This window comes from Panicum virgatum, chromosome 7N (genome assembly GCF_016808335.1).
Source record: "Panicum virgatum strain AP13 chromosome 7N, P.virgatum_v5, whole genome shotgun sequence".
Classification (NCBI taxonomy): Eukaryota; Viridiplantae; Streptophyta; class Magnoliopsida; order Poales; family Poaceae; genus Panicum; species Panicum virgatum.
The window spans coordinates 17,713,459-17,737,240 of record NC_053151.1 but is presented as its reverse complement, the minus strand read 5'-3'; the positions used below and the strand labels follow the sequence as shown (position 1 = coordinate 17,737,240).

At 43.9% G+C, this 23,782-nt stretch overlaps 1 long non-coding RNA gene and 1 pseudogene across 1 annotated transcript; one reads left to right on the top strand and one right to left on the bottom strand.

Annotated features, from left to right (window-relative positions):
* The first annotated feature begins 16,692 nt into the window (after positions 1-16,692).
* On the top strand, positions 16,693-20,174 carry LOC120681895 (annotated as a pseudogene).
* Positions 19,301-21,186, bottom strand: LOC120681896. The gene is made up of 2 exons (XR_005678126.1): positions 19,991-21,186; positions 19,301-19,901 (listed from the first exon to the last, which is right to left on the bottom strand). It is a non-coding gene; the product is annotated as an uncharacterized LOC120681896 (long non-coding RNA).
* Between the last annotated feature and the right edge of the window lie 2,596 nt (positions 21,187-23,782).

Below are 23,782 nucleotides of genomic sequence, written 5' to 3'. Positions count from 1 at the left end.
AAGAGAAGTTGAAGTCCACCAAAACATGCTCTCTGGAACAAGGTACATCCAATGCACCGGTGCTTATCATTTGACCGTCGGTTCAACCGGTGCTATAGAGTTTTTTGACTTGATTCCTGCCTGCATCCAGAGAAGATAGACCGACAGGGCATCGGTCCTTCCGCTAAGCATCGGATGCTCCGATGCTAGGGCACCGGTTCAACTGGTGCTGCTGTGTTTTCTATGTTTTCAGCTGAATTGACTTGGCTTTGAATGTAACTTCGATTGTTTCTTCTTCCAAGCGTTGTGTTGACTTCTATTGACCATCTTGGGCTGTTTTTGAGCGAGTGTGCATGATTTCTAAGGCCAACTTAATTTTGACCAAGCTACTAACTTATGAACCCCTCTTAATAGTACGGTCAAGAACTAAAAACTATAAACCCTATCTAAATCAAGTGTCCTTCATCTCCTTGAGACACTTGACTAGAAAGGTCCTTAATCGTTGAAATTGAGTCCTTGGCACGCATAGTTGTTCCGAATTGAGGAGTCTCTTTTCACATTCCATATGAGACTTAACTAATCATTAATATTTCCTTCAAAACACACGTTAGTCGCATACGGTTGTCATTAATCACCGAAACTTACCATTAGCATCTATCGGCCTAGATGCGCTTCATAGACGAAGACCGCGGCGAACTGGAGATCGAAGCGATGCAGCCCAACTTACTGAAGAACTCATCGAAAATATACATTACTCCTACTCCTAGGGCAGAAAGTTAAAGGTACTTGAGAAAGTAAATGTATTTGTATTGATCGTGTGACAAAACTTTTAAAATGAATGGAGGTACATATTTATAGTCTGGTATAACTTGCCTCACAAGTAAAATCTAAACTAAAAAGAAATACTAAGATACATAGACCCTATCTTTCCTTTCCGTAGAATCCTCATCAATGAACCTTCTGTATTGTATTTGTTTCGGCCAAGGTAATTAGATTATGAAATATTTTATTGTTAACAGGCCTAACACCATTATGTTGCTGCATCGGGTCTCTCAGGGATAAAAGCACCTCTTCTGCACATATTACCATAAACGGGCTTCTTTATTCTAATCATCTTTGCATATATGGGCTGGCTTCTTTCTTTATTCTAATCAGCTTGGCATGCACGCATTGACCTTCTGTAGTTTAATCAATCCGGGCACCTGCCTTTAATCACCTTGCATGCAAATTAGAAGCATCTCCTTAATGCATGTACGCATATGTGCCCGCCTATACACGCAATCTCCCGGAAAGGAGACAGACGCCATTAGAAACTTGCTGATCGTCGTACATGCGTACGCTAGCTTCATGTTGCCTGTGACTCTGCACACGTATGCCAATAACTGACGATTTACAGATTACATCAGATTTACCAAAATCTGGTGTCAACACAAACCCCCCCAGTTTCGGAGTATGAAGACTTCGTGCTTCGAAACTTTTTAAATCCAATGCCTTAATATGCTCAATCACTAAATGGACTTGAGACCTCAGCTTTTGTGATGTTGCTCTTTCATAGCTGATGTCTTTCTTCAAGCCCCTTACCAGAATTTAGTTGATGCCCCTCTCCAAACTTCTTTCTCACAATTTTTCAAAGCCAATGTGAAGAATTAAGTCAACTATAATCTTCCTGCCAAATAACTTGGGTCTTTGAAAGATTTTTAAAATCAAAATAAAACTCTGCTCCTCAAATGACTCTCTCAGATCGCTTAATATGTATTATTCCTCACCAAGGCATTGGGTCGCTCTTTTTTTTCTCCCTATTTCTAATAAGGCTTTTTGGTGGAGCTCAGGATAGGTGATGAAAAGGTAGCATGAATGTTTTGCATATATTGCAAAGTCAAAAACCGGACCCAATTAGAGGTCATACAATCAGATCAAGATGTGCATGTGTGTGAAATTTTTCTGGATGGAACTCGCACCCCTTTCTGTATGACTTTATTTTTTATTTTGAGATATGAGCTATCTTTCTTTTTCTTCTCTCTTTTTTTATGCATCTAGGCACGGATATTTTTTCTTCTGCTTTTCTTTAGTATAGCCCATATTCTTTTTGCAATACGAAGAGTCATATCAAAGGGATGGGGTATTTTTGTGTGGATGGAAAGCATGTTTTTGCGTAACTTCTAGTGTAGAAGTCAGCATATGAGTAGATGAGTAGGTGAATCTAGACAAAACAACACTGATGCGCCCGAAAGTTAATATCTAGAATACTCAGCAATAGAGACAATATGTGGAGTGTATGTGATCTTGATCTTAAAAGCATGAAATGAATCTCAAAGGGTCACAAATAATTTGACAACGCTCAATGCAAGAAAAGTAGCATATGTATAAACTTTTCAAAGATATCAACATATGGCTGTGGTAGGAATTTATCACATCATTATCGAGGAGCTAAGCTATTTTTTTTTTTGCAAAATAAAATTTCCCAAGTATTTTTGTAGTAAGAAGTAAGGTTTCTTCGATCATACAAGTATCGGTAGCGAGGTGGCAGCATCATAATCTTATGATTGTCAGTCGTTGCTGTTCAGTAACCATCGGCTGTATATTTGTATTTACCATGCATGCATGTCTCCTCCAGTAGTTCCCGTTGATCCGGATCACGAGCAATATGACAATCACCTGACCAGCTAACAGGTGTCGACCTAGCAGATAATCCCATCAAGTAACTTTGCTAGCATTGGGAGTCTTGTCATCGCTACTGTCTCCATAGTGCTTCCTCAACTCGCAGTAACCTGCATCTCTCAGGTGCAAGACTTCATACTCCTTCAGTAGCCGATTTGTTTGCAGGCCATAATCTTCCATCGGCTATCACTTTTAATTTATTCCATCGACCAGGAGAAAATAGCTGACAGGTCACTCAATAAAGACACTTCCAAACAGAGAAAGACCAATCGGCACTGAAGTCGAAGGAAGCCGATCTGATGAAGCAACTTGAAGTTGCTCGCTTAAAAGAAATTCTTCCTTCTTTGTTGATGGCGACCTCTGAGAGGAGCCAAACCAGTTCCACTGTATCAGCTTGCTACTTCACATGTTATAGACATGCACTGATCTGTTAAAACTTCGGCATTATCAATTTCTTCCAGCCGATGTATGCCGTAATTCTCAGCTTAAGCCATCGGCTCCTTGTATTTTCACAGGCCAACGATGCCTCTTCTGTGTACGTAATATAGACTTCTTCTCATGCAGCGTCGCCTGGATCAGATATCCGACATGTACGTACCCCGACGGCTTCATCGTGTGAGATAATTCCTGCCAGCCGATTTCTGCATGATCGGCTCTGTTATTCCTTCCGTCGACTCTCTGTTGATCCCATCAACGAGGAAACCAATGGAGAGCCACCAGCCATACGTGTATGGTCTTGTGGATCTTTCTTGCTTTCTGAAACCATCGGCTCCATTAGTAAACTTGCTGGCTTTTGATGATAATGCCAGCACCAATCAGCCGATGCTTTCATACTTCGACAAATTAACGCTCAGCCGCCGATTGAAACATCTCATCAGCTTTCAGTATTATAACTTGCTTCGGCGGGATAGGTTTGATAACCAGCTCATCAGTACTGATGACCCAGTTAACACACGAACCATTCCTCTTACAGACAATCTTCAAAGCTGATGCAGTCAGAGCCAATGATGCATATTCGACGCCAGTCGGGTCACCGATCAATCTATGCCACTGCACTCATAAAGCTTGGAGTCGCTGACGTAGGAGACATGCTCTTCACTGCCGCTTCCATAACCGGTGAGCTTGATAGTTTGACGTTGGTTCCATTACACATTTATTTCTGAAGAATTCCACCAGCCAATATTCAAATATATTGGGCCTCATGAGGGAGCCAACGAAAACTCAGTGACGCGCCCACCGATGTTGATCAGCCCCACTAAATAACAAACTTCAGGCACCAGAATGAATATTAGGGTTAGCTCAAATTATTCCGCCCTCATCGGCTAACATCATAAAAAGAGAGCCGATGAGACAATCCCAGATGCCCAAGTCTTCTTCAGAGGTCAGCAATGCTATTCGAGATGCTTGCGCTCTAGAAGAGCAAAAGTTCTAATAGCCGATAGTTTTTATCAGCTGTCAATCATTAGTGGAATAAAAATATACCTTCTGAGTTGGTTAATCCCACTTTCAAAAGTGCAGCCGATACAACCATGCTCCTCTTCCATTATGACTCCATCGGCATTGTTATTGCTTGATCCGCAGATGTAGCAACTTTGCAATAAATACTTAATGATTGGATCCCACTCGATTTTTTCCACCTCTGTCAATCACAAAGCTAGTTATTCATATAAGACCATGTGGCTTCATCAGTTGGTCTGTCATTGGCCGCAAATCGCAGGTAAGAAAACTAGAACAGGATACCACTGATTGATGACGATGAAATCCTGATCAAGGAAGTCGATGGTAGAAATTTCCAAAGCCGATAGACTAATAAAATTCTTCTGCAGCTAACGGTCACGTTTAATTTTGTACATCGGCTGTATAGTCACAAGCAAGGCCATCGGTTTGTGATGAATGCACATGTTTGCTTACCAGCCGATGGTCAAACAAGATGACCGATGAATTATTTCTCTGGCTGTCTTCACATACAAACTTCTCGAATATTTCATAAGCCACAAATCTTCGATAGGATTGCTACTTTCCAGTCCATCCTTTGATTATGGTCTTCCCTTGAATAACATGCAACCGATAGACATACCTCATCAGCTTTCAGTGCCGGTGCCTTCGGGGATGCTGCCTATAGCTTTATATCCTGGCCTCCCGGCACTTCGGCAGATAGAATGGACAGTGCCGCGCCGATGCTGACCTTGATGCGCCAACCGATGTGAAGCCAAGATGAGAACACAGCGGCCTTCTTGTGTATGCCGAACACAGCTGATTAGGCTAACCATCCACTGGCTTTAGAGAAATAGCCATCGATGCCACTTTAGAAATATCTATATCGGCTCCAAGCATTCAGCCGATCAGGAAGTGGTCATCAGCCGATGCCTTTCAATATCGGCTCAGTAGATAATCAGCTGATACGATATAGGATGCACTCCGTATGGTTGCTGGCCAGATAATTCCTTTTTTATTCCTAATGAAATCGGCCTCTCTCAGTAATAAAATAATGTATCAGCTTTAATATCCAGGATGTAGCAAATCTTTTAACCGCTCCATCATTAGAACGAATAATTTTTGAAATATATACTACTTTGTGTCCAGCCCTGGATAATTCCATCCGCCATTGATGCCAATGACCGAAGTGGGTGTAGCCGATTTATTCACCCAAGATACATCAAAAGAACAACCTCAAATAATATATAATAAGGGGCTGACTCGCATCAGGTCCATGTTCTTTTTTCATTAATCCTATCGGTCGTGCTTCTCTTTCTACCTGCTCAAGAAAATTCCCGTCAGCTATCTGGAAAGAGCCGATGGATCAATTTTGACCGGCTCCCACAAGTAATCTTGAAACATATCGGCTTTCCTCTTATCTGGTAACTAGCCGATTTGTTCTTCCAAACTCCTTCATATAGCCGATCAAATAAATGTGCATGCTACGAACTTCTTGCATATCTGGACGCATGCATCTGCCAAAGAGTAGTCAGAGGAGCATGCACTGCTCTCCACCACAAGCGCCGATGTAGCCCCGCCGATGTGCCCTTGCACAGTGCCAACCCTGACGTGATGGCGTCGATGAACTGAAGGCTGAAGCATGGTGTTTTGCTTTGGTGACCACAGGTAAGGGACCTGGCCGGCCGTCGGCCAATGGACCTGGCCGGCCGTCGGCCAATTTTGTGTGATAAACAGGAAGTCAGCACAACTGAAGTAGTCACCAATTCAATAGCCGATACATGATGCTGATCTAATCGGCTGCTCAACAATTGATAAAATGATACTCTTCTAAATTGTTTGCCGATGTCCCCGAGATATATATTAGAACTGGCCATCCGCAGGCAACAAGCAAGGGCATCAGCTTCTTTGACTAAAACCTCCATGGTGACTTTTTCTAAGAAATATGGTCTCAAATACCAAACTAGCTGGATCCACAGCAATATTCAATTTAATCTGGTCCCACCAGACGTGCCAAAAAATGTGTTGACGCAAAAATCAACACACTGGAATCTGAAGGCACTATTCGCCAAAGCTTCAGAATACAAACCAAGCGTGCCAGTCAGTTTGACCATTCAACTGACAAGGTGAGAATAATTCTTCTGAGGTCAAAGGGGATCGGCCAGTCAGGCCGGTTTCATTATGACACTAGTAGCGATAACAGCATAGCAGAATAAAACATGATAAATGAATAATCGGCCATGATAAATGAATAACAGCAAAGTTCGTCATGAGGCCAATCTCCAACATCCTGATGAGTATAAGCAACTCATCGATTCTCCGAAATACATTTATGCAATTAATTATAATAAAGCTCAGGAGCTATCGGCTAGGAAGCCGACAGAAAACAATGTGTCATTGGGCTCTTAATCCACCATGAATAGGACCATAAGCCAATAATACTTCGACTAACATTACCACCATTATTTCTTGATGAAACGACAGCGATGCGCCCGGAAGTTACAGTCTAGAAATACTACTAGCAAAAGATTAATCTAATCTCACCGGCCAATAGATCTATCCACAATAGAACTCGTTCCCGACAACACTTGAGAAGCAGCCAAGATTAAGATGCAACAGGCTATTGAACAGTCTATCATCTATTTTATCAAGATAAAGCTAATTAAATCAATCTGAATAGCAAGACGATAGATTAAAAATAAATCAGCCGATGCAATCTTACTCAAGGCTAGAATAATTGTGATTCTACCACATCTAGCAAGAGATAACACTCACAAGATAGGGCAAAATCAACAACTAACGAATACCGTAAATCCAGGCAGAAGCGAATGTGCCGTCGGCCGAAGATCCAAAGGTACTCGATAACTAATGGATAAGAACCAGATTCAACGACAGCGATGCGCCCGGAAGTTGAGATCTGGGATACCCGGTAACTTGTAGGCGAATCTAAACAAAACCACAGCGATGCGCCCGGTGGTTAAAGCCTAGAACTCCTGGTAGACGAAGACCGCGGTGAACTGGAGATCGAAGCGATGCAGCCCAGCTTGCTGAAAAACTCATCGAAAATCTACATTATTCCTACTCCTAGGGCAGAAAGGTAAAGGTACTTGAGAAAGTAAATGTGTTTGTATTAGTCGTGTGACAAAACTTTTACAATGGATGGAGGCACATATTTATAGCATGGTCTAACTTGCCTCACAAGAAAAATCTAAACTAAAAAGAAATACTAAGATATGTAACGAACATGGCACCATTTATGCCATTTCGAGTGATTTTGGTGATCGAATGACAACACAACACTTGGACTAATATGATCGTTAAGATGATCATTCTCAGGCTTTTAGGTTCAAATGATGACAAAGAAAAAGAGAAGATTGGCGTAACAAGGCCCGACGACAGGGGCATCGGTGCATCCGACGCTTGTCGGAAGAACCGACGCTATGATATTTGGTGCAGGAGGGAAACGAAGCCAAGTCAGCCTATAGGCACCGGTTGGACCGACGGTCCAAGAAAGGGCATCGGTGCATTGGGCGTCCTATGTTCCAGAAACGATGTAAAGTGCCCAGGAAAAGTTTCTTCAGCACCGGTTGAACCGACGGTGCATCGGAGTATTGCATCGGTGCAATGACGTCAGCGCCCAGGAGAAAATTCTTAAGCACCGGATGAACCGGTGATGCATCGGTACAAAGCATCGGTTCAACAGGTGGTCTCTGCGTCAGCTGTCAGGACTTCAACGGCTACTTCAGGCTATGAGTGACCGGATGAACCGACGCTACCCCGCCAAGAGGCATCGGTTCTTCCGGTGATACACAGAATTTCAGCTGACCGTTGGAGCAACGGCTACAAGACTTGGTGGCCTATATATACGCCTCACTCCGGCCATTTGAAGATTGCTGGAGTCCCAAGACACCTCATACACATCCAAGAACATCTCTAAGCCATACAAGAGCTCATAGATCATATCCTTAGCTTATAGCACTAGCTTTGTAAAGTGTGAGTGCTAGATTAGCTCTTAGTGAGTGTGATTGCAAGGCCTTGAGCCTTTGTGCTGTGGTTCTCTAGTGAACCAAAACAAGAGCTTGGTGCGCCGGCACCTTGGAGCGTGAAGCTCGCCGGCAACGTCATCGACCCTCCGACTTGGTGTGGAGAGGTGACGACACTTTGTGCGGGGGACGTGGAGACCCCCATCCTTTGTGGAGAAGCTCCTTAGTGGAACCCGGGGCCAAGATAACCGTGATTGTGTTCACGGAAGAGACTTGGTGGCCGAGTAGCAATACTCTTAGTGAGTGCTACAACAACGTGGATGTAGGTGTGCCTTTGTGGCTAACCGAACCACGGGATAAACACCTGCGTCAAGAGTTTGCTATCTCCTATCCCTCTCTTTAAGCTTCTGCATTTCATACTAGCAATTTGTGTGCCTTTACTTTCATAGAATAGTTTCTTGATAGGAAAGGCTATAGGTTGCTAAACTCTTTTGGGATAGGGGTTTCACACTAGAACAACCTAGTTGCACATCTAGATAGCATATTTTAGTTTAAGTTTTGTGCAAACTAGTTGAAGCCATAAGTCTAAGTTTTTATTAGTGCCTAATTCACTCCCTCCCCCTCTTAGACTAGAGCACCCGATCACTTTCAAGATACATAGACTCTATCTTTCCTTTCCGTAGAATCTTCATCAATGAACCTTCTGTCTTGTATTTGTTTCGGCCAAGGCAATTAGATTACGAAATATTTTATTCTCAACAGGCCGAACACCAATATGTTGCTGCATGGGTCTCTCACGGATACAAGCACCTCTTCTGCACATATTACCATAAACGGGCTTCTTTATTCTGAATTTCTGATCATCTTTGCATATATGCGCTGGCTTCTTTCTTTATTCTAATCAGCTTGGCATGCACGCATTGACCTTCTGTAGTTTAATCAATCCGGCCACCTGCCTTTAATCACCTTGCATGCAAAGTAGAAGCATCTCCTTAATGCATGTACGCATATGTGCCCGCCTATACACGCAATCTCCCGGAAAGGACAGACGCCATTAGAAACTTGCTGATCGTCGTCCATGCGTACGCTAGCTTGATCCTTCTTGTTGCCTCTGACTCCTGCACACGTATGCCAATAACTGACGATCTATAGATTACATCTGATTTACCAAAATCTGGTGTCAACAGGTGTTGCAGATGATGATTCGCCGTAGCGCCTGACTTGAACGGAGGACGAGCCATGATAAAAATCTTTGAGCAGTTGCATGAAGCGCTTCCCAAAAACCTTAGTCGCCCTCTCTCGCTGCAGAATCGCAAGGACGAAGGGTTCTGGAGACCTGCTCTCCCGTTCGCTGGTGCACGCCGATGCTTGGGATGGCGAAGGCTACAACAGTGGCGCAGTAGCGAGAGAATTCAAAACCCTAGCTCAAATTGATGTCTTTGGTGGAGGCCGATGGGTCATATATATAGGTAAGTCCACTGGCGGACCCAGTGGGTGGACAGGGTATGTCGTGGCATACCCTAAGCCAGCACTTCTCTTTTTAATAAATTTTTTGACTGCGATTAATAAAATATGAAGTACAACTTGACAATTATATTGATGACACTAGACATGAGGACATTTTTATAGGTCTTAACAATCTTGTTGACCTCTCAGTTCTAGTTCAAATTGGGAGGCTTAAGGTTTATGATATGGTTTACAATCTTCTAAAATTGGTCTTGCTTCTACTAGTGGCAATATTTTTTTTCAAAGCCAGCTTTTCACTAGTACAGATCCAAAAGCACTTTCTTCTACTTTTACTGGCTTTTGGGCATACAAATTACCCACTTGCCATTGATTATGTAGATACCGGTTTGTATTCTTTTTTTACGTCGCTCTCTCCTCCCTCTCGAAACCCCTCACCTCCCCTCCCGCCAGTGCACCACAAGCCTTGTCCGGCGGGTGCGCGGCCCTGCTCTGATGAGCGCGCGTCTCTGACCTCATCATCGTTGAGGCTCCGCGCCCTCCCCATGCCGCTCCCCTCGCTCCCTCGAGAGGGCCACATCGGGATGATTGTGGATGATATGTGGGTTCCCTTAACAGTTTTCTGATAAAAAATTATAGCTGCCCAACCAAACGGCCTTCTGATTTTCACAGCTATTTTTCCATGGCCCACAGCTCACAACAACTTTTCCAAAAGTCACAGCCCAACCAAACACACTTTTAATGTGCTTCTACTATTTATATTGTAATCTATGCAAATATTGAGCCTAATTACATGTATACCGAATTGCTTGTGAAATTTTTTATTGTGCACCAAATTTTTTTAGATTGTACCAAATACGGACATGGCATACCCTAAGTTTCAATCCTAGGTCCGCCACTGGGTAAGTCAAACCCCATCCTCAACTTCCATTAGTAATGTGAGACTAAAGGTTTCCACTTCCTCATGCCTTCATGGGCCTTTGAGATTTAATTTGGAAATGCTAAAAAAATTTGGATCATGGCCAAATTCCAACAATCCTCCACCAGATCTCAAATGCCCATCAAGAGATTTACCTGTTTCTCACTATTGTTTAATATACCAGCATTTCAGTGAGGACTGTTAAGTTGAAATCTCACCTAGAGCTTCAAGTTACACTTATTCACAACTTGAAAATGAACTATGCCTTGAATTGCTAGTTTACCATGAACAAGTTTCACTTGAAGTCATAACCAGTACATGGCTGCCAGTTGACTTTACCGTGGGTGAAGCATATACGTCGTACTTCCTGGTCTCTTCATGAGTTTGCTAGAGCTCACCCAATCTCATAGACTGAGACGTTTAGCAGTCAAATTTATATAGGTGTGTTCTTTCAAGGATGCTCTGTAGGACAACACCTTTGCTTATCAAAGCCAACATAAACACATTAATGTGTATAGCCAACCTGCCTTACAACACTTGAGAGTATTGCATCTTCACTTGAGAGTATTGCATGTTCACCTAGAGAGGGTTTAGAAAGAAATTACTCTCCTCGGTTCACCAATAACTTGTTCTTCCTAGATCCTAATTCACGGTATCTCCGATCATATAGTTTGGGTTGCTTCTATGACAACTTAAACAGATTTCAAACCCATATCCCTCGATGCACTTTCTATCACATTTCGTGATAGCCCTTTTGTAAAGGGATCTGTCAGGTTTTTGTCTGTTTGAATATAAGTCACATTTATTACTCTAGAGTTTCTCATCTTCCTGACAGAACTTCGGTCGTCTTTTAACGTGTCTTGATAACTTTGCATTGTTCTTAGCACTGTTCACTTTGACTATCGCCGTTTGATTGTCACAGTTCATAAGGATAGTTAGCACTGGTTTCTCAACCACATGCAAGTCCATCAAAAGCTCATTTAGCCGCTCTGCCTCAACTGGCTGTATCCAAAGAAGTTAGTTCTGCTTCCATGGTTGACCTCGTCAAAATGGTCTATTTGCAGGACCTTCATGAAATCGCACCACCTCCTAGGGTAAACACATACAATTGTGGCATAAATCTCATCAGCAATAGATATCCAGTTCGAATCACTATATCCCTCAGCACAGCGGGGTGCCCAGAATAGTGAATCACATAACTCATAGTACCAACTAGATAGCGCATAACCCTTTCAAGTGCATACCAATAATAATCAGTACTTGGGTTGGATATGAACCTGCTCAATTTGCTCATAGCAAATGATATGTTAGGTCTCGTTGCACTAGCTAAGTATATTAGCGAACCAATTATCTGAGAGTGTCTCAGTTGATCCTTTGCAATTTTCTTATTTTTTCGAAGTATTACTCTAGGATCGTAAGGAGTTGAAAAAGGCTTGCTATCCACATAGCCAAAAGTGACTCAAAATCTTCTCCACATAATGAGATTGTGAAAGAGTAATCCCATTCTCACACTTAACCAACTTGATGTTCAGAATCACATCAGTTTCACCCAGATCTTTCCTATCAAAACTCGTTGATAGAAAAAACTTGACATCATTGATCACATCAATGTTCGTACCAAAGATCTGTATGTCGTCCACATACAAACACAATATAACTCCTACACCCCCACCATAGCGATAGTACACACATCTATCACATCCATCTGATGAACAATAAGACCATATCAATCAATCAGGGAAAGTAGTGCTCAAATAGTGGTCAATCTAGCCACAGGTGAATACGTGTCGAAAAAAATCTTCGTCTTTTTTTGTGTGTAACCTTTGGCCACAAGCCGAGCTTTGTACTTCTCAATAGTGTCAGCAGGTCTAAGCTTTTTCTTGATCACCCATTTGCATCCCATAGGTTTGCAACCATAGGGTCGTTCAGTGAGCTCCCACGTATCATTGGATAGAATCGAGTTCATCTCACTTTGGACAGCTTCTTTCCCATCATCTGCATCTGGAGATGCATATGCCTCAGCAATAGTGGTGGGCGTATCATTCACAAGGTACACAGTGAAATCATCACCAATGAATTTTGCAACCCTTTGTCTTGTACTCCTTCGAGGAGATTCACTGTCATCCTTCTCAAGGATTTTCTCATGCTCAACTGGTTGTTCAGAAGACTCAACAAAAATAGGAGCAACTGGTTCAGGAATTATCTCAGAGGAAAATCTAGAAGTGCTATTCATATCTTTCATGGGAAATATGTTCTCAAAAAATCTTGCATCACTAGATTCCATAATACTGTCAACATGCACATCAGGTGTCTCAAATTTAACTACTAAAAATCTATAAGCTATACTCCGCTGAGCATATCCCAGAAAGACACAATCCACTGCCTTAGGTCCCAACTTGCGCTTCTTGTTGATTGGAACATTGACTTTTGCCAAGCATCCCATGTGCGTAGGTAAGAAAGTGACGGTTTTCTCTCGATCCATATCTCATATGGAGTATGTTCTTTTTGGAACTCTATTCAGGACATGACTCGCAGTCAATAGAGCCTCCCCCCACCATGCTTTAGATAAACCAGCAGTGTCTAACATGGCATTAACCAAGTCAGTCAATGTGTGGTTTTTCCTTTCAGCAACCCCGTTTGCCTCGGGTGAGTAGGGAGGCGTCCTCTCACGAATAATACCATGTTCTTCACAGAATTCATCAAAATATTTACGAAAATATTCAACTTCGGTCTTATAGATTTTGAAGTAGTCTAGCACTTTATCCTTCGTTTGCAACAAATAAAATAGGAAAATCTAGACACATCGTCAATCAAAGTCATGAAATATCTCTTTCCACCCTTTGTCCACACACCATTCATCTCGCACAGATCAGAATGTATGTGTTCAAGAGGTGCCAAATTTCTCTCCTCGGCTACCTTGTGAGGCTTCCAAAGTTGCTACGATTGCACACAACTATAGCACTTTGAACCTTTGCCAATGGTGAAATTAGGAATTATACACATGTTGGATAATCGAGACATTAAACCAAAATTAACATGACATAAATGAGAGTGCCAAACAATCGCATCATCATTAACAACACCATAAATATGGTTTACTGACTTATTACAAAAATCTGCAAGGGAAAGATGAAACAAGCCTCACAATCATAGCCTTTACCATTGAATTGTCCATATTTCGACACGACTATTTATTGGACTCTAACACTGCCTTAAACCCATCCTTGCACAGAAGGGAGCTGCTCACAAGATTCTTGTTGATAATAGAGACATGTTGCACGTTCTTCAGTTGCACGATCTTTCCCAAAGTAAACTTGAGATCTATCATACCAACACCACGAACAGAAGCATGTGAACCGTTCCCCATCAGCACGCTTGACTCTTGGATGGCCTGATAAGAAGAGAACAAAGAGATGTCAGCACACACATGAACATTAGCACTCGTATCAAACCACCAACTCATGGATTGAAATACTGAAAGGACGGTAGACAGATTATCGTACCCATCTTCAATGCTGCCTAGAGTTGTCATGTTGACATCCTTGGATCCTTCCGATCCATGACTAGCCTTTGGTCCCTTGCGGTCCGCATGGTTTGGACAATCTCTTGCGAAGTTTCCCCCTTCACCATACGTGTAGCAAGCTCCTTTGGCATTTGTAGTCTTCTTCTTCTTGGAGGTAGTAGTCTTGATAAGCTAGGGAGCTGCTCACGAGATTCTTTTTGATAATAGGGACATGTTGCATGTTCTTCAGCTGCATGATCTTTCCCAAAGTAAACTTGAGATCTATCGTACCAACACCACGAACAGAAGCATGTGAACCGTTCCCCATAACCACGCTTGACTCTTGGATGGCCTGATAAGAAGAGAACAAAGAGATGTCGGCACACACATGAACATTAGCACTTGTATCAAACCACCAACTCATGGATTGAAATACTAAAAGGACGGTAGACAGATTACCGTACCCATCTTCAGTGCTGCCTAGAGTTGGCATGTTAGCATCCTTGGATCCTTCCGATCCATGACTAGCCTTTGTTCCCTTGCGGTCCGCACGGTTTGGACAATCTCTTGCGAAGTTTCCCCCTTCACCGTATGTGTAGCAAGCTCCTTTGGCATTTGTAGTCTTCTTCTTCTTGAAGGTAGTAGTCTTGATAAGCTTGTGGGCTGCTTTTGATTTGTTCTTGTTGTGTGGGTGGTTCTTCTGCACCACATTGGCGCTAGAAAGACCCTCGCCTTCTTTCTCAAAATCATCCTTGGCCCAAGCTTTCTCCTCAACATCAAGAGATGCTATTAGGTTTTCAACTAATATTTCCCGTCTCTTGTGTCTTAGAGCAGTGGTGAAAGTTCCTCCATGAGGACGGCAACTTTGCAATTATGCACCCAGCAACGAACTTATCAAGTAAATGACACTTGAGTTCGAGTTCCTTGACAAGAACTTGTACCTCATGAGCCTGTTCTACAACAGAATAGTTGTTCATCATCCTGGAGTCATGAATGCTCGCCATGGTATACAGTTTCATGCCCGCATTTGTTACATAATACTTAGTAATCAATGCATCCCACAACTCTTTTGCATCTGTTATGTGCATGTGCACATCAATCAGATGATCCGCGAGAACACTTTTCACGCATCCCACGAAGAGATCGTTGGCATCTGTGAACTTCCTCCTCTCCTCAGAAGAATGTTCATCTACTAGAATACCAAGCCTCGCTTCCCATGCATGCAACACAGTAAGCCAGAGACGGGCCTTGACTTGCTATCTCTTAAAATGCACACCAGAAGACTTATCTGACCTCAATGCATCAGCAAATCCAGCAATTGTAAAATCACCCGATTGCCTATTATAAGGTTTTTGGATTGTTGAATTATTAGGCAATTTCGTGATTAAATTCTGAAATAAATAAATCATGAGCATGGTAAGATCTATCATGAATAACTCTATCATACTAGTGGTAAGACACAACATAATCATGATCTCATAAAACATGATTAAAAGTGAGTAAAACAATAACGCATGTCCTGAGATTTTGCCTTCAGGAAGACGAATGGCGATGATTGAATGAAGATTGTCCTGCGAATAGAGTGCAGCATACGGTGTTGCAGACGATGATTCGCCACAGCACCTAACTTGGACGGAGGACGAGCCATGATGAAAATCATTGAGCAGTCGCGCGAAGCGCTTCCCAAAAACCTTATTTGCCTCTCCCAGTGCAGGATCGCAAGGACGATGGGTTCCAGAGACCTGCTCTCCCATTCGTCGGTGCACGCCAATGATCGGGACGGAGAAGGCTACAACAGTGGCGCAGTAGCGATAGATAGAAGGCAAAACCCTAGCTCGAATTGATGTTTTTCGTGGAGGCCGATGGGTTATATATATAGGTAAGTCAAACTCCATTCTCAACTTGCATTAGCAATGTGGGACTAAAGTTTTTCACTTCTCCATGCCCTCATGAGCCTTTGAAATTTTATTTGAAATTACTAAAAATTCTTTGGGCCAAACCCAAATTCCAAAAGTAATCCTACAAAGCTCATATTTATAGTGACATTTTACGAAGGCCACAGCAAAAATCCAAATTTCTCGATTCATTTCGGCCGCCGGTGGCAAAAGCAGAACCACGGAATATGCAATACCAGAACCGTCGCTAATCACCACTCGTCTGTTGATGGCACAACGTGTTGACTGTTCAACGTCGGGTGAGGATCACAATTCACAAGGTACCACGAAAATAGAGTATCCCTGTCAATGTATGACAACTAATTATGGACTCCATATGTTCCCTTTCATAAAATCAACAATGAAAAAATATCAAACACTTAGTTGAACAGAAAAATTCAGAAAACAATGCATTGACAAAAATATACGGTAAACTTTTCTTGGCATGAAAGAAAAATATAATAAACACATCCAGGTAATTGGCCAATATGAACCAAACTTTTCTCATATATAAGTCTCGTCAACCTCCTTTCAATCTGATCGCTAGTATAAATCTCATATAATTTCAACCTCCTTGCTCCAATTTGATCGCTAGTATGAGTAAAATAAGGCGTTTAGCGTGTCCCTCACGTGTATATAATCTCAAACTAATCAACTGGCTTGAATGGTAGTAAGTAGAAATTATGACTGTTCTTCTGAAGAACTGAAGAATAACTGGAAGCATATCGGGTAGAGTGAATAATTTGGGACCAGAAATAGTAATTGTGCACCTGCCTTCACGCAACCGTCAATGCAACCTTCTAGAAAGTATCTGTCTTGTCTACTATAGAACTTGTAAGCATGTGGAAAGTTCGGCCTGACCAGAAGAGTAAGACAAGGGCACACTTTCAAACATCCATAATCAAATCACTATGCGTCCAGCAAGGAGCAAGACAAGGACCGATGCTCGTGGGGCAGCCAACTGCCTTGATTGACGAGTTCAAAGCTGCCTACTGTTACACCACATGATGGTTACGATGACCAATGGAGTGTCAAGTCAAGTCAACGAAGACTCTGAAAATCAAGAGGCGATAAGTTTGCCATCATATGTAAGAACTAAGAACTGAGAGCTACAAATCAAATGAACCATGGCACCTGTCCTCCTCTTGTCCTTGCTCCTGCTGCTGTCCTCTACTTCTCTTCAAGCTCAACAGAACATAACCTTAGGCTCCTTCTTGGTATCCGAAGGGCCTAGCAGCTTTTGGCTCTCGCCGTCCGGCGACTTCGCGTTTGGCTTCCGGGCAATCGAGGGTAACGCCTCCTCCTATCTGCTCGCTATCTGGTTCGACAAGACTAGTGATAAGACGGTGGCTTGGTATGCCAAGACCAATGATCCAGATCCAGCGTTGGTACAAGTTTCATCCGGTTCACGCCTCCAGCTCAACTCCAATGGGGCGCTCTCACTCCAGGATCCCACGGGCACAGAGGTATGGAATCCTCTAGTTGTGGGTGCAGCCTATGCTGCCATGCTCGATGCTGGAAATTTTGTACTTGTTGCTGCAGAAGTGCAGATGGATCTACCAAATGGGAGAGCTTCAAAAACCCTGCAGATACCATCTTGCTTTCTCAGGTTCTCACCCCAAGAATGAATCTCCGCAGCCGAATCATCCCCACAGACTACTCCAATGGCCGGTTCCTCCTTGACCTGCAAAGTATTGGTGTTTTTTCTTTATACTGTTGCTGTACCCTCTGGTAAACAATATGATCCCTATTGGTCAATGGCTGGGAACATTACAAATGTGGTGTTCAATGCGACCGGCGTTGTATACATCACCCTGGATAACAGGACACAAATCAGTATGACATCTGGGGTCAACGGCTCCATGGCGGACTACTACCATCGTGCTACACTTGACCCAGATGGTGTGTTCAGGCAATATCGATACCCAAAGAAGGTCAGCAACCTGAATAGTCAGGCATGGACAGTAGTGGACTTCAAGCCCCCAAATATCTGTGAAGCACAACTGACAAATGATGGAAGCGGTATTTGTGGGTTTAATAGTTACTGCATGTTCAATGGCACAAACAACCAAAGTATTTGCAAGTGCCTAGAGCAGTACTCATTTATTGATGAGGAGAGGCAGTATAAAGGCTGCAAACCTGATTTCGAACCACAAAGTTGTGACTTGGATGAAGCAGCTGCCAAGATGCAGTTTAAGCTGATAGCAATGAGCCATGTGGATTGGCCTCTAGCTGACTATGAGCAGTATTCCCCCATAACTAAGGATCAGTGCCAGCAACTCTGTCTGACAGATTGTTTCTGTGCTGTTGCCGTCTTCCATGATCAAGATAATACATGTTGGAAGAAGATGCCTTTGTCAAATGGCAATATGGGGGATCATGTGGAGAGGACACTTTTCATCAAGGTACGGAAGAACAACAGTACACAGCCTGAGCTTGTTGGTTCCAATAAATGGAAGAAAGACAAGAAGTACTGGATCATTGGAAGTTCACTGTTTCTGGGAAGCTCTGTACTGGTTAACGTTCTGCTCTTATCTGTTATACTTTTTGGTACTCATTGTACTATTACCATAAAGGAAACCCCGATCTCTGCAGTCATCAAACAATATAGGATTGCCCTTGAAAGCCTTCACTTATATTGAGCTTGAGAAGGCAACCAGTGGATTCCGGGAGGTGCTTGGCACTGGTGCCTCCGGGATTGTGTACAAGGGCCAAAGTTCGGCAAGGCGACGCCTCGCCTAAGGGGTAGGCGGAGGGATAGGCGAGCGGAGGTCACCAGTGGGGGAGAGGAAGACCGGCGGCCGGCGGGCGGAGGTCGCTGGTGGAAGAGGACGAGCGGAGGTCTTCGGTGGGGGCAAGGAGCGGCGCGCTGACTAGAGGAGACGGGGAGAGAGAGATGCGGGAGGGAACCCGGCGGCGGCGGCTGCGGCTCTATGCGTATGCATTGCGGGAGACCGAGCAGAGGAGAAAGGGATAAGCTAATAAGGTGTTTGGGACTTGGACTTTGGGCCGTTTACTGTTTTATGGGCCTTTCTCTTCCCTGAAGTCCAGTTATCTGCTGTTTTCTTTTTCTTTTTTAAACATATATATGTGTATATACTAACGCCTAGAAAACGCCTTGCTAACGCCTAGGCTCGCCTAGGCTCTAGGCGGTGGGTCACCGCCTAGAAAACGCCTAGCGCCTTGCCGAACTTTGACAAGGGCCAGCTACAAGATGAACTCGGTACTGAGATTGCTGTCAAGAAAATTGACAAGCTTGAGCACGAAACAGAGGAGTTCAGTGTTGAAGTCCAAACTATTGGACGGACACACCATAAGAACTTGGTTAGGTTGCTCGGTTTCTGCAATTAAGGAAAAGAAAGACTATTGGTGTACGAATTCATGACCAATGGATCACTCAATCAATTTCTATTTGGTGATGCCAGGCTTGAGTGGAACCTTCGAGCTCAGCTTGCTCTTGGAGTGGCAAAGGGGCTGCTATACTTACATGAGGAATGCAGCACACAGATTATCCATTGTGACATAAAGCCCCAGAACATCCTTCTCGATGGCAACTTCACAGCAAAGATCTCAGACTTCGGCTTAGCTAAACTTCTCCGAACAAACCAGACACAAACAAATACAGGTATCCGGGGTACCTGAGGCTAAGTAGCCCCTAAGTGGTTCAAAAACATCGGTATCACAGCCAAGGTGGATGTGTATAGCTTTGGGGTCATCCTGTTGGAGCTCATCTGTTGTCGGAGGAATGTTGAGTTGGAGGCTGCGGAAGATCAGAAAATACTGACTGACTGGGCAAATGACTGTTATAGTTGCGGCAGGGTTGATTTTCTGGTGGAGGGTGATGATGAAGCAATTCTCAATTTGACGAAGGTGGAAAGGTTTGTGGCAGTGGCATTGTGATGCCTTCAGGAGGACCCAACTATGAGACCTACAATGCTCAAAGTGACACAAATGCTTGACGAAGCAGCTGCAGTCCCCACTCCTCCTGATCCCTCTACCTTTATCAGTTCACTTCCATAGTATGGCTCCTGCATATTTTAAGATTATTATATGTGTCAACCAACATAATGGTGTCAGAAATTAGATATAGTTACCTACTGAAGAAAAAGCTACATACTGGAAGTTATTGCCACCGATATTGCTGCAATGATGTTCACATGTACTGTAAAGAGCACTTGCTGTACTATCTGTAGCACTGGGCCGGAGTAGCTGTTAGGAAGGCATCGCCATTCCAACAAGAATATCAGTTTCCTGAAATCAATTATTTTGCTTGAATAAAAATCAGTTACTTGTGTGGGGTATCTCATCTATTACTTAGTTGGGTTATTACTATATGATTCTGTCCATAATTGTAAGAAGAATCCACTTGAGGCAGTGACGCCTACAGCAACAGTTACAGTTCATCAACTGGCCTCAAAACTTTAACATGGCTACAACAGCAGAAACAACAGTAAGATGAGGGTAAGTGTCTTACCCTGAATCATCGGATCTGAACCAGCCATGCACATGACACTGAAGGACAATGAAATTTTGAGCTCAATTGTAGAAATTTGACATGGGAAACGAAACGCCAACAGCTTAAGTTTAGAAGTTTGACTTGTTTTTTTTTTGTGAACTGGGATTGCAGCATGATGTGTTTATTTACAGAAATAAATGTGATACAGTTGAATATTTCACGCAGTAAGAGAGAAAATCTTAGGAACCATATACTTTCGACTTTCCAGAATGACAGTAAAACAAAAGACACATTCTCACAAAGTTGAGAAGTTTGAGCACTAGTATACTATGAAGTTTTCTTTTTTGGCAGTTTGATATTTGAAGATTCATTGGAGAAAAATTGATCTTACAACATGACTAAACATTTTCAGTACCAGCTATACATGGTTGAGCAAGTGTCAGTCATAGTATAGGGATGCTAGTCACTAGGACAATCTCATGGCTTATTTGAAATGATGATCCTAGCACTGTAGCGCATATTCCCCCCATGACTAAACATTCTCACAAACAATTGCTGCGTTTCACTGCTCATCGTAGCAAAGGGGCAAGAAAAAATATAAAATCGAAACTTTAAGCAGGCACGGAGAACCCTAGCGGCACGGTGGGAGTGGGATAGACCTGACCTCCGAGGGCGGCGGAGAAAGTTGACTGGAGCGTACAAATGCAGGGACTGACGACGACACACACCTGCACGCGGTGCTGGTTGCGGCTCATCCCCAGGCGGCGGGCCGAGCGGAGGTTGCTCATCTGGGCACAGTCCGGGCCGCGGCAGCGGCGGGGTTGGAAGAGGACGTACGGTGGCCATTGGGGGGGTGGGGGGGGGGGGGGGGGGGGGACGGCGATGACGGCCGGAGGATGAGGGTGACGAAGGCCTGTGAAGCTGATGGATGATGGGCCAGCCAGACTGCCATCCGTTTCGCCGAGTGAGTTTTATACAGCCCTGTGAAGCTTTCGGCCCATAGGATTTTTGAAAAGAAAGTTTCCTTTATTCACAAGTAATGATAAAATTCTATAAAAATAAGTTAGTACGCATAGATTGCGATAGACATGTGAGCTTGCACGTCTATTTATGCAAGATCTCGATTGGATCCACAAACTAAACTTTAAGCATATAAAATTTTAATATGTAGCTTGAAAGTCTATTATATATATCTAAGATCCTATTTAGATAGTCTATTGTGTGATCCAAATAAATGGACTAAAAGATATATTAAAAATAAATTCTGCTCCGAATAAACTTCCATTTAATACTTTATTATTAATTTGGACTAAAAGTAACCAACCATCCAAGAAACCATCAAAGAACCTCTGTACCTTTTTCTCTTCGCTCATATGCGAAAAAGGATGGACAAAATAGATTTTGTATCTCTTTAGCTACTTCTAGTATTGAATTCAAACAGGGTTAGGGGCGGGCCCAGCTCAATTCAAGGGTATTCAATTGAATACCCATTATTTTGAGCAAAAAATTTTATATATATACATGTATATGCAATGTATACATTGTAAAATAGCAAATAAGAGCAAAATACATTGGTTTAGGGTATTTTGGCCCAAAACTCGTTTCCCAGTCGCCTCCCTCCCCGTCTCAACGAGGCCCATTGGCCAAACGATCAGCCCAATAGGCCCAACCTCGAAAGGCCAAAGCAACTCCCCACTCCCCAATGGCCCAGTCCCCTTCGGTCCTCCTCCCTCAGCCCGACAGGCACGCTTGAGCCTCCTGCTCGACCTAGATCGGCGGCGGCGGCTAGAGCGGGCAGGCAGGGCGGCAGGCCAGCGGCCAGGCGCTGAGGCGCGGCCAGAGCGGCGGTCGGCGTCCAGGGCGGCAGGGCGCGGCGGCGGCGCAGATCCAGGGCGGCAGCGGCACTGCGGCACAGCGGCAGGCAGGGCGCCGGCGCGCGGCGGCAGCCGGCAGGGCCAGGCCGGCAGCGGCACTATGGCTGTGCGGCAGGGCGCGCGACGCAGAGCGCCCGGCGGCGTGCCGGCGCCCAGCGCGTCAGCGCGCTGCAGGGCAGCGGCCGGCGGGCAGCGGCCACGCCGCCACGGGGCACGGGCCTGCGGCGGGCAGCGGCAAGCTGCGGGCTGCAGCCAGCGACTCAGCGAGGCAGCAGGCAGCCAGGCACCAGGAAGCAACAGCACACTACAAAAGGTCTAATTGAGCACAAATTTCATTGTGTCATTATCTTCGATCCTCTAAATTAGTGGTGTACAATTTGAATGAAGTGATTCTGTGATTTATTCTTGCAGCCTTGAAACATGAAGAGGAAGAAGTTTGGTACTCCTGATTTGAAGTCCTTGGCGGCAGGCAACAGGCAGCCAGGCACCAGGAAGTGGCAGCACACTACAAAAGGTCTACACTATCTTATAATTTATAAGCTTTCTTCTCATTGTGCTATTAAATGTCTTCTTTGTATTTCACATGTTGTCAATTGCCACTTTAGCATGTCAAATAATTTCTACTTTGGTATATTGATCAATTTTTGCTATATATGATTGAACATTGAACTACTGCTATGTTATACTATAATCAGCTATACTTAATACTTGCCAAAAGTATAAAGGCTTTAGGCCATCCAAAAAAAAATTTAGACCCTTAATATATTTTGAATACCCACACCCTAAATCCTGGGCCCGCCCCTGAACAGGGTATGGACTAATTTTACTAATCACCTAATTTTTAGATATCTAAAACTTAATCTAGACTAAACTTTATTCGTAAATAATTCAAATAGAGCCCGCTTAGCCAGAGGATTGGAGTTTCCTGTTGGTAGGATACCCTTCGGAGCGAAGGGGTATATCACAACAGCTCTAGGGTTAGATGACGAAGCCTCCCACGTGAGCAGCGCTTAGGATAGCGGCACAAAAATCAAAGCAAGTGTGATAACTCCTTGTATTCAATGTCCTATCAACTATAGTTACACGGGTATTTATAATCGATGGTTCACCTACCTGTCGACTCAGAATCTCTGTAATGCTCCTCTAACTGCCAGAATCTAGGAATATTTCATGGGCAATCTGGTAACATCACAACAGTGACAACGATAGTTGATTACAGCTGGACTCAACACTTCGTACAATGTCTTGCCTGTGGACCCGCTTCGCGAGCAGTCTTCGCCATGCTTGCCGCCGCGGTCCCTCTTCGGCTTCTTGGCTTAACGACGTGTCAGGAGTTGTCCCGCGTCCAGCGACCTTCGCCTTCATCGTTCAGCCTTCGCCACATCCGAAGGCTTTGTCCCTTCGACCTCTTCGGATGAGCTTTGCAGGCGTCTTGTCCTCGCTGCTTGCACCTTCGGGTTCTCGGGGCATCGCGCGGTCCGAAGGCCTAGCCCCTTTGTAAGGATCACCGGGGTGTCCGACCCTAGAGGGGGAGGGGGTGAATAGGGTCGCTAATCGCTTTTTAACCTAGGGCTCAATC